This window comes from Sus scrofa, chromosome 18 (assembly GCF_054392235.1).
Source record: "Sus scrofa isolate SSC_HxYL_T2T_F1_AM1 chromosome 18, Sscrofa_HxYL_maternal_Yorkshire_Landrace_v2.0, whole genome shotgun sequence".
NCBI lineage: Eukaryota > Metazoa > Chordata > Mammalia > Artiodactyla > Suidae > Sus > Sus scrofa.
In genome coordinates this window covers 40,843,440-40,858,824 of record NC_139400.1, presented here as the reverse complement: position 1 = coordinate 40,858,824, position 15,385 = coordinate 40,843,440, and the positions used below count along the sequence as shown (strand labels likewise).

Genomic DNA, 15,385 nt, shown 5'->3' with positions numbered 1-15,385 from the left:
GATTTTCTGTAGGAATCTTTTCCACCCCATTGACTTTGGGCTTAGCTATGTGACTTGCTTTATCCAACAGAATGTGAGCTTAGGTAATGTATGCCATACCTAAGAAGTTTTAAGAGCCATTGCATGTTTTGACTATTTCTCTTTTACTCCTTCCAAGAAAAAGTCATATCCAAAGGTTGAGTTACTCCTGGAATGAAGAAAACACATGGCTCAGAGCTACATGGTTCTTGCAGTTGCTGCAGCCGAAACGTATCCGATGAGAAATAAAACACCAAAATTTAGGGTTCTTTGTTTCACAAGCAAAAAATAATAATACAAAAGTAAACAAGTAATTGCAAAAAATCTCTAGGATAGATATAATAAAGGAGAGGGACAATTGACTCCATCTGGAAACAAAGGGGTAGAGAGGGAATGAGTGAGAGCAGAATGTGGAATCAAAACTAAACATGTGCAGAGCAATAAACAAAAAAGGGGGCTTCCACAGGAAATGGACATTCTGTGTAAAATGAAAGTGCTAACAAGTGACAGAACAAGGTCTATTTGGAGAAGGAAAATGGTAAGGGATGGTGGGTAGTGAAGGTACTTCATGCGGTAGTGAGCTGCACTCAAAATCTTATAATACTGACCCTGCCCATTTCGTTATACTACAACCTGCCTCAATCGCTCCCAGAATTCCTGATCGCCTATTTTTTTTTTTAACCTGTAGCACATCTCATCTTCTAATATGCTGGATAATTTACTTACATATTCTATTTATAATTTATTATGTATCTTCCACCACTAGAATGTATTTTAGAATGTAATCTCTCTGAGGGCAGGTATCATTGTCTGTTTTGCTCAGTGGTATGTCTCAAACATGACAAAAAGTGAGTAAACATAGTAGATGCTTAATAAATATTTTTTGAATAAATGACTCCGGGTTCATTAAAAAGTTTCAAAAGCCATGCTAAAGAGTTTAGGTTTCATTCTGATGAATATTGGGAGCCCGCTGACAATTTTAAGCAAAAGAATAAAGTGATTTACATTATAGAAATATTTTATAGCAGTAATATAAATGAAGGAGGAATGCAACAGACTCTTTCTTACTGATGGTTATTATATGAAATCTGAAATAGCCATATTGTACAATATTTTAAAAGTGAAAGTCTTTAGGCACTTGCTGCCAGTTTCAAAGCACCCTGGGAAGAAGAGGAATGGAAACTGAGTCAGAAACACTCCTGAACAGTATTGAAGCTCCACTACATGTTGGCGATGATGAATTTTCAGAATCATTGATCCACAGAGTTGTGTAATTTTCCTTAACAGAAATCAGTTGCCCAAATATAACAAGTAAGAAAGCAGATGTAAGAGTTATGAAGAACTGGGTAATTTTAACACAGGATAAAAGGGCTGGAAAACGAGGGAAATATGAGAATTGGAAAGCAAGAAATCATAAAGTAGTGTGGCAATAGGAATAGAGGGACAAACAGAGGATATGGGTCACCTACATACTGACCAGTAGTCAAAATATATAAAGTTGAGAGAAATGTTGGAATTAATTTCTCAAAGTTAAAAAAATGAATTAACCTCCAATACATCTCGTCTCTGTCTTCCTCTCCCTTCTATCACTCTCCTTTTTTTTTTTTTTTTTTTTTTTTTTTTTTGTCTTTTTGTCTTTTCTAGGGCTGCTTCCCGCGGCATATGGAGGTTCCCAGGCTAGGGGTCTAATGGGAGCTGTAGCCACCGGCCTACACCAGAGCCACAGCAACGCGGGATCTGATCCGCGTCTGAGACCCACACCACAGCTCACGGCAACGCCAGATCCTTAACCCACTGAGCAAGGCCAGAGATCGAACCCGCAATCTCATGGTTCCTAGTCGGATTCGTTAACCACTGAGCCACGACGGAAACTCCTCTCTCTCCTTTTCTTATCCTCCCTATGTGTAAAGATATAGTCTATACCTCATTTGACCATTTGATATAATGAGCTAGATAAATAATATTTTCCTGTAATAAAATAATTAAATAATTTAGTTAAAGTTATTTCCTTTTCATTATATAAAAATCAATAACGTTATGAATTATTCCATATACACAGTTTAATTTGTCAGTGTAAACAAAATACAAACGTAAAGGTAACTTTTTTTTTCTTTTTTGGCTGCCCCACGGCATATAGAAATCCTAGGCCACCTATGTTGCAGCTGCAGCAGCTCCAGATCCTTTAAGCCACTGTGCGGGGCCGAGGATCAAACCTGCTTCCCGGCACTGTAGGGATGCTGCCAAACCCACCATGCCAAAGCAGGATCCTGAAGGTAACATTTTGATGCTACATTTAGTTTTTAATTATTTTTAATATCTTTTATGTTATCATTTAGGGAATTTACAAGGATCCAATTTAATGCACATCTTAGAAATATTAATACTAAATTTTAAACATTAATATTTTCCTAGCACCCACAAGCAAATAGATCACTCTATATAGGGCATGTGTTGCTAATTTATTTATAAGATTAATAAAAGTATTTAAAAAATAAAATATGTAATAAATAGTGTAGTTAAGACTTAGATTATAAGTTAGATAAAATAATTATTCCTCGTTTTCTTACCATTTAGTTGGTAATGTCAGTAAAAATTAATCTCAAACATGGGCCAGTTGTACCCTCAAGCTGTTTAATAGAAACAATTTACTTAATAGTATCTAAGAATATTTGTTACTGCCTTTAAGAACAAATCAATGTTGTAAAATTTAATCAGACATGAAATTAAATATTTTAATATTTAAATATTAACATGTCCTATAAACAACTACAGCTTTTCTTTAATGACATTTTCTGAGGTTGGTAAGACACTGATGAAACTGAGCAGGTTAAAGAGGAGGAATACTTGGTCCTGCTGCTCCTTTACCATCTCATAGCATCACCCAGATGAAATGCCTGAGACTAAGGCTAAAAGCTGGAGTTGTGGTCTTATGTGCTCTCATGAACCAGCTCTGCACACTTCCTTTCTTATTTCTGCAATCGTACTACCTATGATGCTGAATATATGTAATGAAAACAACCTCATATGTTTAAAACATGATAAACATCCTTTATACAGGTTTTGGGACATGTATTTTCTTCATAAGATAATAATCTGTAGTATCTTATTGAGTATCAAGAAAACAGTATTATAGACTTTTTCTGTGTTTACTGATATTTTACACAATCCATTTTAGTTCATCATTGTGTCTACTTTCTAGTATAAGTCACTATCTCAAATCTGGAACTAGCATCCATAGTCTTTTGAAATAATAAACTACTGTGATCTACAGTGAGAAAAATCCTAGTTATGTTTCATTAAACCAAAAAGTCAACCACCTCTACGTACAAGTAACAGGAGGGTGAATATAGAGAAAGGAAATGGAAAAACTAATGCAAAAATATGACTCCTCAACCTAAAGTTTACAATCTCATCAAAGAGGTGGAATCAACATAAGGTACTCTTAGAAACCAAAAGAAAATTACATGTGCAAAACACCATCACCAGCTGCACAAATTAACACAGTAATAAATTAAGCAATAGGTTCTGAGAGGCTCAGTAGAAGAGAATCATCAGAGGAGTTAACAGTGGTACGTTTTCTGTAAAGGTTACTGTAGTAGTTGACAAGAAAATTGGATTTATATAAAGTAGATGGAATGCTTTCTAGGTAGATTGTTAATCAAAAAAAGAAGAAAGTCATCATGAAGTGAAAATTTTGGTAGAAAGAAATTCATTTGAAATGAGCAAAAATCTGTGACACACTGTTGTCAATAGAAAACGGCAAAATTAAAAAGCAAATCTGTCAACCAGAGTATACGCTAGAGATTAAAGAAAAATACATCTTATTCCTTATCATAAGCATTACATATAGGGCTGTTTATTACCTATATTACACATATTTTACAAAGAAGGAAAAAGAGAAGAGTGCTATATTCTCCCTGAAAAAAATCATTAAATATCATGTCTATATTGATTTCAAGACCTTGCAAAGTGAAAGCAAATGTGAAGCAAGTTTAGTATCATAAACTAATTAGAATATCACTTAGATTAGTGAAGAAGAAAGATACTTAAATTTATGCTACTTGTCAGTATTTCTAAATTTTTTTAAAAAGAACAAAATAAGCATAGGTTGCACCGTAAGGAATTTAATGTTAATTGTATTCTCTAACAGATGATAATGGCTAAAAAGATGTTAAACAAGCAAGGAAGGTATAAGTGAGGGATGGGTTAGAAGAGCCAAAGCAGCATTTTGTAATAGAACACTTGACTAAGAACCTGGAAATTGATTCTCAGAGTTGCCTCTAACACTAAGTAGCTTGTCATCTCTTAAAGTTTATGAACCTTTTGCAATCATTTCCAATTCTGTTCTTTTGAGCAATAAACTGAGTATAATATAAGAGGATGGATAATGTCTTCTGATCTGAACTTTAGAAATCAATCAACTCTAAAGAGAATTCTGACTATTAAATTATGTCTTTACTAAATAAGCATTTCTTTCCTAAATTGTCCTCTATGGGGTGATCTAAATTACTATTTTCATTTTCTTTTTAAATACATGTAGGAGGGGAGTTCCTGTCGTGGCGCAGTGGTGAACGAAACCGGCTAGGAACCATGAGGTTATGGGTTCGATCCCTGGCCTTGCTCAGTGGGTTAACAATCTGGCGTTGCCTTGAGCTGTGGTATAGTTTGTAGACGCAGCTCAGATCCTGCGTTGCTGTGACTCTGGTGTAGGCTGGTGGCTACAGTTCCCATTAGACCCCTAGTCTGGGAACCTCCATATGCTGCGGGAGTGGCCCAAGAAATGGCAAAAAGACAAAACATAAAAATAAATAAATAAATATATGTAGGAGGGAGTTACCATTTTGGCATCCGACTAGTATCCATGAGGATGTGGGTTCAATCCCTGGCCTTGCTCAGTGGGTCGGGGACCTGGGGTTGCCGTGACCTGTGTGGTATGGGTCACAGACACGGCACAGATTCTGTGTTGCTGTGGCTGTGGTGTAGGCCGGCAGCTGCAGCTCCGATTTGACACCTAGCCTCAGAACTTCCACATGCCGTGGGTGTGACCCTAAAAAGCAAATAAATAAATAAATAAATAAATCTATGTAGGGATTAAAAGTATATTCAAATAAGACAGAAGGTAAGTTTGGTCTTTACTGCTCTTGAATGGAAATTTTTCTTTCATATAATGGGTTTTTTTTAAATAAAGTTTTTGATATAGTGTGGCAATCAGTTTCCAACTCAAGAAATGATTTGTCTTGGCAATAATATTCAGAGGACATTTCAGGGGTTATCAACTAGTGATTCTGATCCTATTGAGTAAAACCAAGGATAATTATTGATGTTACACTCATTTGTTGTGGAACAACAATTCCCAAATATATATTTTCTGCTTCTAAATTTCAAGGCTGTTGCAATTCCTTATCTAGTTTCTTGCTTCCTTAAGGCCATCTAATCACAAGACTCAGGCTGACATCAAAGGAACTTGGTGAATTAACCTTAAATATCTCATGTCTAGATTATCCAATGTGTGAAGAAGAGTAACTATTAAAGTTTACCCAGATATTTCCATAACAAAGATTCGCTGTAGATGATGTACTTAATGCATGAAAAGCAGAATATTAAAATTCAAAAGAATGAACTTTGATATTAAAATTGATGTATAAATGACAAAAGAGTATTATTAAATTGTTTTACTATTTGTAATCTTTAGGTATTTGGAGCAAAAGAGATAGATACCTTTTACTTGAATCCACTCTAACAAAATAACCAATGACGAGGAGATACTTTATTGGAGAAGGTGTTATGGGATTACCAAAAAAACCCCCACAAACAACAAAACCTGGCAACAGAATATAAACAACATGAAATCCAGTAAGTACTTAAAAGTTTTTCACAAACATTTGTCATTCACATTTACAGAATTCACCAGGCAAAAGGGAATATAAAACTTTGTATAGTAATTTCTCATTTTTAAATTGTTTGTGGCCTTCATTGATTTACTTCACAACAACATGTCCAAAAGAAGTATTAAGGTAATTATTACATTCTTTGAGCACAGAGAGTAGTTTTTTTATACTGCAATTAAAAGTTCTAACTCTCAGAGTTCCTTGGTGGCTCAGGGGGTTAAGGATCCAGTTGTCACTGCTGTGGCTTGGGTAGATGATGGGGTTTGATCCCAGAACTTTGCGTGTGAAAGGGGTGTGGCCAAAAAATGCTCTCTCTCGTTAATCATAGTGAATAACATGCAATATAAAAGTTAAATAGTCTAAGAATGCATCTTTAAAGAATGGAGCAATGGAAAAGCAATTTGGTGTTATTATAAGATAAATATTGAGAAAACCATGACTACAAACAAAAGATTGCAAAAGGTATCCTAATTTCAAGTTTAAAAAACACTAAAACAAATTTCACTAGACCTATGAAAAATCATACTCAGAATAGAATGTATAACTAACACTACTTTCCTATGTTTTAAATTTACCTGAATGCCCCTTTAAAAAAAAAAAAATAAGCTCCTATAGGAAAATCTTTTATTAGTTGGAGTACAAACTCATGAACCTAAATTTAGTAAGAAATGTCAGAAATGCTGTGATCGATGATTACAGAGTGAATCTAAATTAAATAATAGCTTTTTTAATCATTGGAATGATCATAGTAATTTAAAAGGTGAACATAGCAAGAATGATGTTAACATAAAATTGTTGATATCAAAACCGAAATTAATACTGGATCTTTCCATCATTAATCAGGAAATAAATCTATCTTGCAAGAGGATTTTCAGAGAGCAGCTAATAACTGCTATCGCACATTCCTGAATCCATAAACCAAATATAGATAGAAGAGTGACTGATATTAGGAATCTGAAAGTGACAGTTCCCTCATGAATACCACCAGACCACGTGACCTCTGTGGTATTAAGACTTGAAGGAACATTATCTTATCATGAAATAATTCAGCAGTCAGCTTGATGAGTACGCTGCCCTGCAAAAGCATAGATATCTGTGTCAAGCTGATTTTCTGCCATTATGTGCATGTTTAGAGAGTTACTTGAAAATAGAAAAAAATGGAATTAATAATGTTTTGTATAAGTACATAAAATCACAGCAAATACAATAAAAATAGATACAATAAATGAGAATAAGGCTAAAATGTGGCTTCTAAATCTTTATTCATGATTATTGCTGATCTGCCCCAAATCACCATTTAGATTTTATCACCATCTATCAAATACTTCCAACTACAGTAACATTCCCTTAGTTTTAGAAGGCATATGCCTATAGGTAACTATTTCAGAGTTCCTGTCATGGTTCAGCGGAAACTAATCTGACTAGCATCCATGAGGACACATGTTCGATCACTGGCCTTGCTCAGTAGGTTCAGGGTACACCACTGCCGCGAGCTGTGATGTAGTTCACAGAAGTGGCTCTGATCCCGAGTTGCTGTGGCTGTGGTGTAAGCCGGTGGCTACAATTCGACCCCTAGCCTGAGAACCTCCATATGCCATAGGTGTGGCCCTAAAAAGACCAAAAAAAGAAAAAAAAAAAAGCTATTTCAATAACAATCCTTGATGTCCCAAACTACTAAGCTAAAATTATTCTATTCATTATGATTTTTAATCAATATACTACTGTTCCAAGAAAAGCAGATAACACCTTTCTTCAGTCCCTGCTAGGATGTAAACTCCATGAGAAAAGGAATATTTGTCTATTTTGTCCTGATGTATGTAATCACCTGGAAAGGGACTTACCATTAATAAGTGCTCCGGAATATATAGATGAGTAAATGAATGAATGAATGAAGTTAATTGCTTTTTAAAATGAGCCTTGACACATAAAAGCCCTATTGTCACATAAAAGCCTCCTACATTTTTTATACTCTCAAAGGAAAAAATTCTGCCTACTAAAACATGAGGTTAAGATTTAGCCAGAAGAAATAATTTTAGTTCTAGAATTTTCCTTTATGTATCATGGATTCTCTGTATACTCTTGAATAAAATACAAAATTCACCTTGCTACTCTCCTTAAAAAGTTAGAAATTTTAAAAGATAAACATTTTCTAACCAGTTTAGCCCAATTTAAGAAATGATCATCTCTGCCAATTCATTAATATTTTTATCAAAGCTTTTAATATGATTAATTTTTTCATGTTAGCTATTCAGATATCAAGAATTGGTAATAAGTTTGTTTCTGTCTCTTCTCTTCTTAGAACAGGAATGGAGTAATGACACCTTTGAATTTGTGTATCTCCATGGCATCTCACTTCTAGGTATTCCCATGTAGGAAAATCGAATGCATGGTATGATAACAAAAGGGCTTCACTAAAGTTTGAAGCCTGTTTATGCTGGAGGAAGAAATGAGAAATGAATTGGATGAAAGGTGGTATGAAAGGTAAAGTATTTGCCATTTTGTTGTTTTTTATGATTGAACCCCTCAGTTCCCACAGTGACTTTCTAGACCTTACAAATCAATTTATTTTTAAAAATGACTCTCTTTTTGCAATACATCAAAAGACTTTTTGACCTATCTACTTTCAATTCCCAGATTATTTAAGTACTACTTCATAGAATAACCCCTTGTCATTTTTCTAACCATAATCATTTTGACACGTTTATAGCCAAAATGCTATTTCCATCCCTTCATAGACTGACAAAAATGTCCTCAGCTTGTCAGAGGGATTAACAAAATAGGGATGGTGTGGGAAAAAGAGAGCAAAGAGTTTAGTTACATTATTTTTTTTCTTTTGACAGAAATATGTAGCAAGTATGAATGCCCATTGAACAATTATATATTTCATACTATAGCCTTATCACAACAGAAAAGTTATGTGGGAATTTTGTAGCTTCCCATCAATTATAAAATACCAGAGCACTGGTCAGTTGACTACAGGGAGCAATTGTTGGTCTAGTAAATCCAACAAATTTGTTCTTACATACCGAGAAGACATACCTCCAAGAATATATGCTTGTGTATAAAAATTTCATCCGAAAAAGATATATTTGAGGTTATTCTGCAATTTCACTTTATGGGATTCTAAAGATATGAGAACAAATTAATTTACAATTACTGTTTCATTTTTAAAAATAACACATTTGTAGTAAATTGAACTTTCCACCAAACATTCCATACTTCCCCCTTCCCACATAAAAAGATAATGCAGTCATCATAATGAGCTAAATATTGTACTAAACATTTAAAGGCTAATAATAAGCATAACTTTTGCTAGTAATGTTATAGAAAAGACAAAGTAAGTGATTTCATTACATAAATCAAATATCTGAGGTTCACTGATCAAAATATCTCAAGGTATAACTCTGAAGTTACTGTTTCTGATTTCATAACAACATGAAGGCAACTCATCCCCTCACAATTTATACACTGTCTTAACAACTTACAGGTTTTTGCCATTTGTAATGAACCCTTCAATCATTCTACATATTTCTCTGGTCAAATTATTAACAGAAATAAAAATTTTAAAATAAAGCTCATGTGATACGTGTTTCCCCAAACGGTCCCTTGCTCACTTCCAGTGTGACCTTGACACTCCAGCATCAAGGGGCAAAGGCTATTTTCTGTAACCTTGAAGCCAGGTAGACACTGACTACTTTGACCCATATGATGAGGCAAAAGTGGCATTCTCTGAGCCCTGGGCCCAGTCTAAAAAGTACCGGCAGCTGGCATTCCTGGCCTCTTAGAAGGCTCACTCTTAGGACACGCCCTCTCAGAACTCAGCTGCCATGCTGTGAGAAAACCAAGTCACGTGGAGGGGCTGTGGGTCCCGCAGGCATTTCCCTCCACAGCCTCGCTGAGCTCCCTGCTGACTGTGTAACAACAGCAGCCACCAGCAAGTGAGAATCGTCTGAATATCCAGCCCAAAGGACCCTTCTGAGACGCCAGCCTCAGCTTCCGACCGACTAAACGCCAGGAGAGGCATCCAGGTGAGCTCAGTCAACACGGTAGAACCGTAAGAGATAATAAGCTGCTGTTTTTAGCCAGTAAGTGTTTGGAGTAGTTCGTTATGCAGCAATATACAATCAGAACATAATATGATTACCCCTTGACTTTACTCATTGTATAACACATCCCTTCCCTGCTTCATCTGTTAGGTAAAGAAATCTGTAAAGCCAATGAAGAAAGGAAAACATGATCTAGACATTAGAGAACAGGATATTTCATGTTTAACTTCATGGTGGTTCTTAAAGTTGGATTCTATAACAAAGCATTTCTTTGCAAATAATTTTATCATAACTTTAGGTAAACTCATAGATAAATTTACTAAAGAATTGTGTTAAACATTGCATTTAGTCTACATTCAATGCACTTTATTTTCTTCAAACTCATCTACTTTCTTTGGAAAGCTAAAGGTTTACTTATGATTTAGAGTCTTTTTTGTTGTTTCAAATAACCCTTTGGATAGTCCCTGAATTTCAGGATAAATTGCCACCAGAGAAGGGAAATGATTTCTGGTCTTCCCTCATTATTAATGTATTGCTCACTAGAATGGAAAGGAGGAAAACAAACCTCTGTGCACTGAGGTCTCCCCAGTGTATTTATACCAGCGACTAGAGGTGAAACTGTGTGAATCACATCTTCTGACCACCTAGTAGCAGCCCCTTCCTGTGATAGCAGTGGATCTCTTAAGTGATTCCTTTGCTTCTCTAATGATGGTCATTAGGAGAAGGGCAGCATTTCACACCTGTAACCATTCTGCCTGCAATGGAGGCCATTTCTTAGTATTAAAGCTACAAATAACTCTCCTGTAGCCAGTTCTTATAATGTGCTCATAGAACAATAGCATTAAAATAAAAAATAAACAAACAAAAACTGTGGTCACATTAGAATCACCTGGGACTCGACTATTCCAATTCCAAGCATGTATCCTTGACCAATTAAATTTGCATCTCTGGAGGCAGAAACCAGGCATTAGTAGTTTTTAAAGCTCTCCAGGTGATTGTAACGAGAAGCCAAGGCTGAGAATGCTACTCTAGAACAATCTTAGTTTGATGAATAGCTTAACTGTTCCATCCTTTTAGTAGCATTACTACATAATGTCTACGCAGAGATTCATTATCAGACCACCAAGTAGCAACTATAGAGCTGGCACACTCTTTCCCAGGATCCTAATAAACGCTCTATGATTAAACTCAATTCATTCCTAGCAATAAGATGAACTCGGGGAAAAACAAAAGGTAGTTATATTTGACCCCTGATCTTGAGGAGGCTAAGATCCAGTTGCAGGGAAGCGGAAAAGGCAGACATTGAATAATTATAAAGTAAGTCATTTAAATATAATGTGTCTCATGTATTAATAGAGCAATATTGCAGGAGCACCAGGAAAGGACACTTCAGAGGCCCTTGTGGAGGCTCAGTCAAGCAGAGGGAAATGCATAAACAGAGGGCCAAATGAAAGTTAAGCAGAAGGCAGGACGGTCTTGCTTGGATAAGGCCCTGGATTTGGGGCTGTTGGGAGACAGTTTGAGGATGGTGGAGAAAGTTAACGTTATTACATTTCCATTTTTTTTCCCTGTACTGTTATTTTTAAGAAAGTAGTATGTGTTGTAGTATAAAAATAAGAAATATAAGCAGAAACTCAAATAGACAATGGATAATATAAAAGAAGCTCAGTCTGAAGAAAATGCAAAATTAAACTTCATTGAGACACAAATTCATACCCATCAGATCAGCAAACAGTGTGACAATAATAAGTGCCAGAAAGGGAGTTCCCATTTTGGCATAGCAGGTTAAGAACCTGACATAGTATCCTTGAGGATGTGAGTTTGATCCCTGACCTTGCTCAGTAGGTTAAGGATCTAGTGTTGCCTCAAGCTGCAGCGTAGGTTACAGATGCGACTTCAATCAATGTTGTTGTGGCTGTGCTGCAGACCAGGAGCTGCAGTTCTGATGTGACCCCCAGCCCAGAAATATCCATATGCTATAGGTGCAGCCATAAAAAGGGGGAAAAAAAGTGCCAGAAAGGATGTAGAGCAATGGGAACTCTTACGTCAGAGAGAACGTGAATAGGTATGAGAACTTTAGAGAGAAATTTGACAATACCTGGTAGAGTTGAGGATATGTAATAAACCCCAGAACCCAGAAATTCCATGCCTAGGCATGTACTCTAGAGAAATTCTTAACTAAAGCACACAAGAAGATGTGTATGTTTCTTGGGTTTCCCCTCGTGGCTCAGCAGTTAATGAACCCAATTAGTATCCATTGAAGATGCGGGTTTGATTCCTGGCCTTGCTCAGTGGGTTAAGGATCCAGTGTTCTGTGGCGTAGCTAGCAGACGCAGCTCTGATCCTGCCTTGCTGTGCTTGTGGCGTAGGCTGTTGGATGCAGCATAGATTCGACCCCTAGCCTGGAAACCTCCATAGGCCGCGAGTACAACCCTAAAAAAAAAAAAAGTTTCTAATAGTATTATTTGTAAAAGTAAAAAGTTAGAAACAACCTAAAAACATATCAAGAGCAGAACAGATGAATAAAGTGCAGTTTATTTAACTATTGCACAAAAGTGAAGTAAACTGCTGCTATAAGTATCAATGGGAATAAATCTAATAAGTGAGATGAGAGAAAAGCAAGTTGCGAAAATGCCTACCATATAATATCAGTTATCAATAAAGAAAATATTATTTTTTGACCTTGGGACTTATGCAATCTAGTTATAAATATAGGCACAAAAAACCCCATGAAATTCAGTATGTTGGTAATATGGATAAATAGGAGAATGGATGGTACAGTGAATAATGGTGTATGATCAGAGAAGTTTACATAGATAACTTATAGTGGTTATGTTTTATTTCTTAGCTCAATAGAAGGGACACATGCAATTTAACTTATTTTATTGATGTACATTTAATTACAATATTGTGTTAGTTTCAGGTGTGCAGCAAAGTGATTCAGTATATGTATACATATTTCAGATTATTTTTCATTATATGTTATAAGATATTGAGTATTGGTCCTAATTTATGTGATGAATCCTTGTTGTTTATCTGTTTTATGTATAGTGATATGTATCTATTAATCCCTTAATTCTAATCTATCCCTCATACTCTGTCTTTCCTTTTTGGTAACTGTAGATTTGTTTTCTATATTTTGTGAGTTTTTCTGTTTGCATATATATTCATTTGTATTTTTTTTAGAATCCACATATGAGAGATATCATATAATATTTGTCTTTGTCAGTTTTTCTTCACTCAGTATGATATTCTCTAGGTCCATCCAGGTTTCTATAGATGGCAATATTTCATTCTTTTTATGGCTAATTAGTATGCTGATGTGTGTGTGTATACCTGTATATGCCAAATCTTTATCCATTTATCTCTTGATGGACACTGAAGTTGTTTCCATGTTTTGGCTGTTGTAAATAGTGCTCTTATGAACACTGGGGTACATATATCTTTTTGAATTAAAAGTTTTTATCTTTTCTGGATATAATAGGCCCAAGAATGGAATTGCTGGGGCATATAGTAGTTGTATTTTTAGTTTTTTAAAGAACCTCAATGCTGTTTTCCATATTGGCTGCACCAATTTACTTTCCCACCAACAGGGAAGAAGTGTCCTTTTTTCTCCATTCCTTCTCGAGCATTTGTTTGTAGACTTCTTTTTTAATGATTTTTATTTTTTTCCATTATAGCTGGTTTACGGTATTCTGTCAATTTCCTGCTGTACAGCATGGTGACCCAGTTACACATACACATTCTTTTTTCTCACGTTATTATGCTCCATCATAAGTGACTATACATAGTTCCCAGTGCTACACAGCAGCATTCATTGCTAATCCATTCCAAAGGTGATAGTCTGCATCTGTTAACCCCAAGTACCCCATCCATCCAACTCCCTCTCCCTCCCCCTCCCCCTTGGCAACCACAAGTCTATTCTCCAAGTCCATGATTTTCTTTTCTGTGGAAAGGTTCACTTGTGCCATATATTAGATTCCAGATATGTGATATCATATGGCATTTGTCTTTCTCTTTCTGACTTCACTCAGTATGAGAGTCTCTAGTTCCATCCATGTTGTGGCAAAGGGCATTATTTTGTTCTTTTTTATGGCTGAGTAGTATTCCATTGTGTATATATACCACATCTTCATAATCCAGTCATCTGTCGATGCACATTTGGGTTGTTTCCATGTCTTGGCTATTGTGAATAGAGCTGCAGTGAACATGAGGCTGCACGTGTCTTTTTCAAGGAAAGTTTTGTCTGGATATATATGCCCAAGAGTGGGATTGCTCGGTCATATGGTAGTTCTGTGTATGGTTTTCTAAGGTACCTCCATAATATTCTTCATATTTGTAGACTTCTTGATGATAGCCATTCTGACCCAGTACCTCACTGTGGTTTTTATTTGCATTTCTCTAATAATTAGCAATGTTGAGATTCTTTACATGCACCTGTTGGCCATATGTCTTCTTTGGAGAAATGTCTCTTTAGGTCTTCTGTCCATTTTTGATTGGGTTTTCTTTTTTTTTTTATTGAGTTGCATGAGCTGTTTGTGTATTTTGGGAATTATCCCTTTGTCAGTCACATCCTTTGCAAATATTTTCTTCCATTTGGTAGGTTGTCATTCAGTTTTGTTTACATTTCCTTTGCTTTGCAAAAGCTTTTAAGTTTATTTATTTATTTATTTATTTATTTTTGGTTTATTTATGTTGCTACTATTTATGTCAGAGAATATTTTCCCTATGTTCTCTTCTAGGGGTATTAGAGTGTCATGTCTTATATTTAAGTCTTTAAAATATTTTGAGTTTATTTTTGTATATGGTGTGTGAGAGTGTTCTAATTTCTCTGATTTACATGAGGCTGTCCAGCTTTCCCAGTATCAATTGCTCAAGAGATTGACTTTTCTCCATTGTATATTCTTGCCCCCCTTTTGAAAGAGTATTTGATCTTAGGTGTATAAAATTTTTTATGAGCTTTATATATACCTTTTTTTTGGTGCCAATACCATGCTATTTTGATTACTGAAGCTTTTTGTATTGTCTGAAGTCTGGTCAGATTATGCCTCTAGCTTCCTTCGTTTTCCTCAGGATTGCTTCAGCAATTCTGGGTCTTTTTGTTGTCTCATATAAATTTTGGGATAACTTGTCCTAGTTCTGTGAAAAATGCATTGAATCTGTAGATTGCTTTCAGTTCTGTTTCTATGACCATCTTCAATTTCCAGTGTTTTATAGTTTTAAGCATATAGGTCTTTCATCTCTTTGGTGAGATTTGTTTTTAAGTAGTTTTTCGTTTGCTGATTGTGGATGTGATTTTAAATAGGATAGTTTTTTTAAATTTTCTCTTTCTAATATTACATTGTTAGTGTTAAGAAATGCAACAGGGGAGTTCCTGTCGTGGCTCAGTGGTGAACGAATCCGACTAGGAACCATGAGGTTGCGGGTTTAATC

The 15,385-nt window shown here is 35.5% G+C and overlaps 1 long non-coding RNA gene across 1 annotated transcript in view; it reads left to right on the top strand.

The window, feature by feature from the left end:
• Positions 1–15,385, top strand: part of LOC110257539 (uncharacterized) — a 744,583-nt gene that overhangs the window by 682,782 nt on the left and 46,416 nt on the right. The window contains exons 8-11 of the long non-coding RNA XR_014834218.1: positions 2,156–2,291; positions 5,711–5,871; positions 8,266–8,387; positions 8,747–9,934. This is a non-coding gene — a long non-coding RNA (uncharacterized LOC110257539). The remainder of the gene's footprint in view (positions 1–2,155; positions 2,292–5,710; positions 5,872–8,265; positions 8,388–8,746; positions 9,935–15,385) is intronic.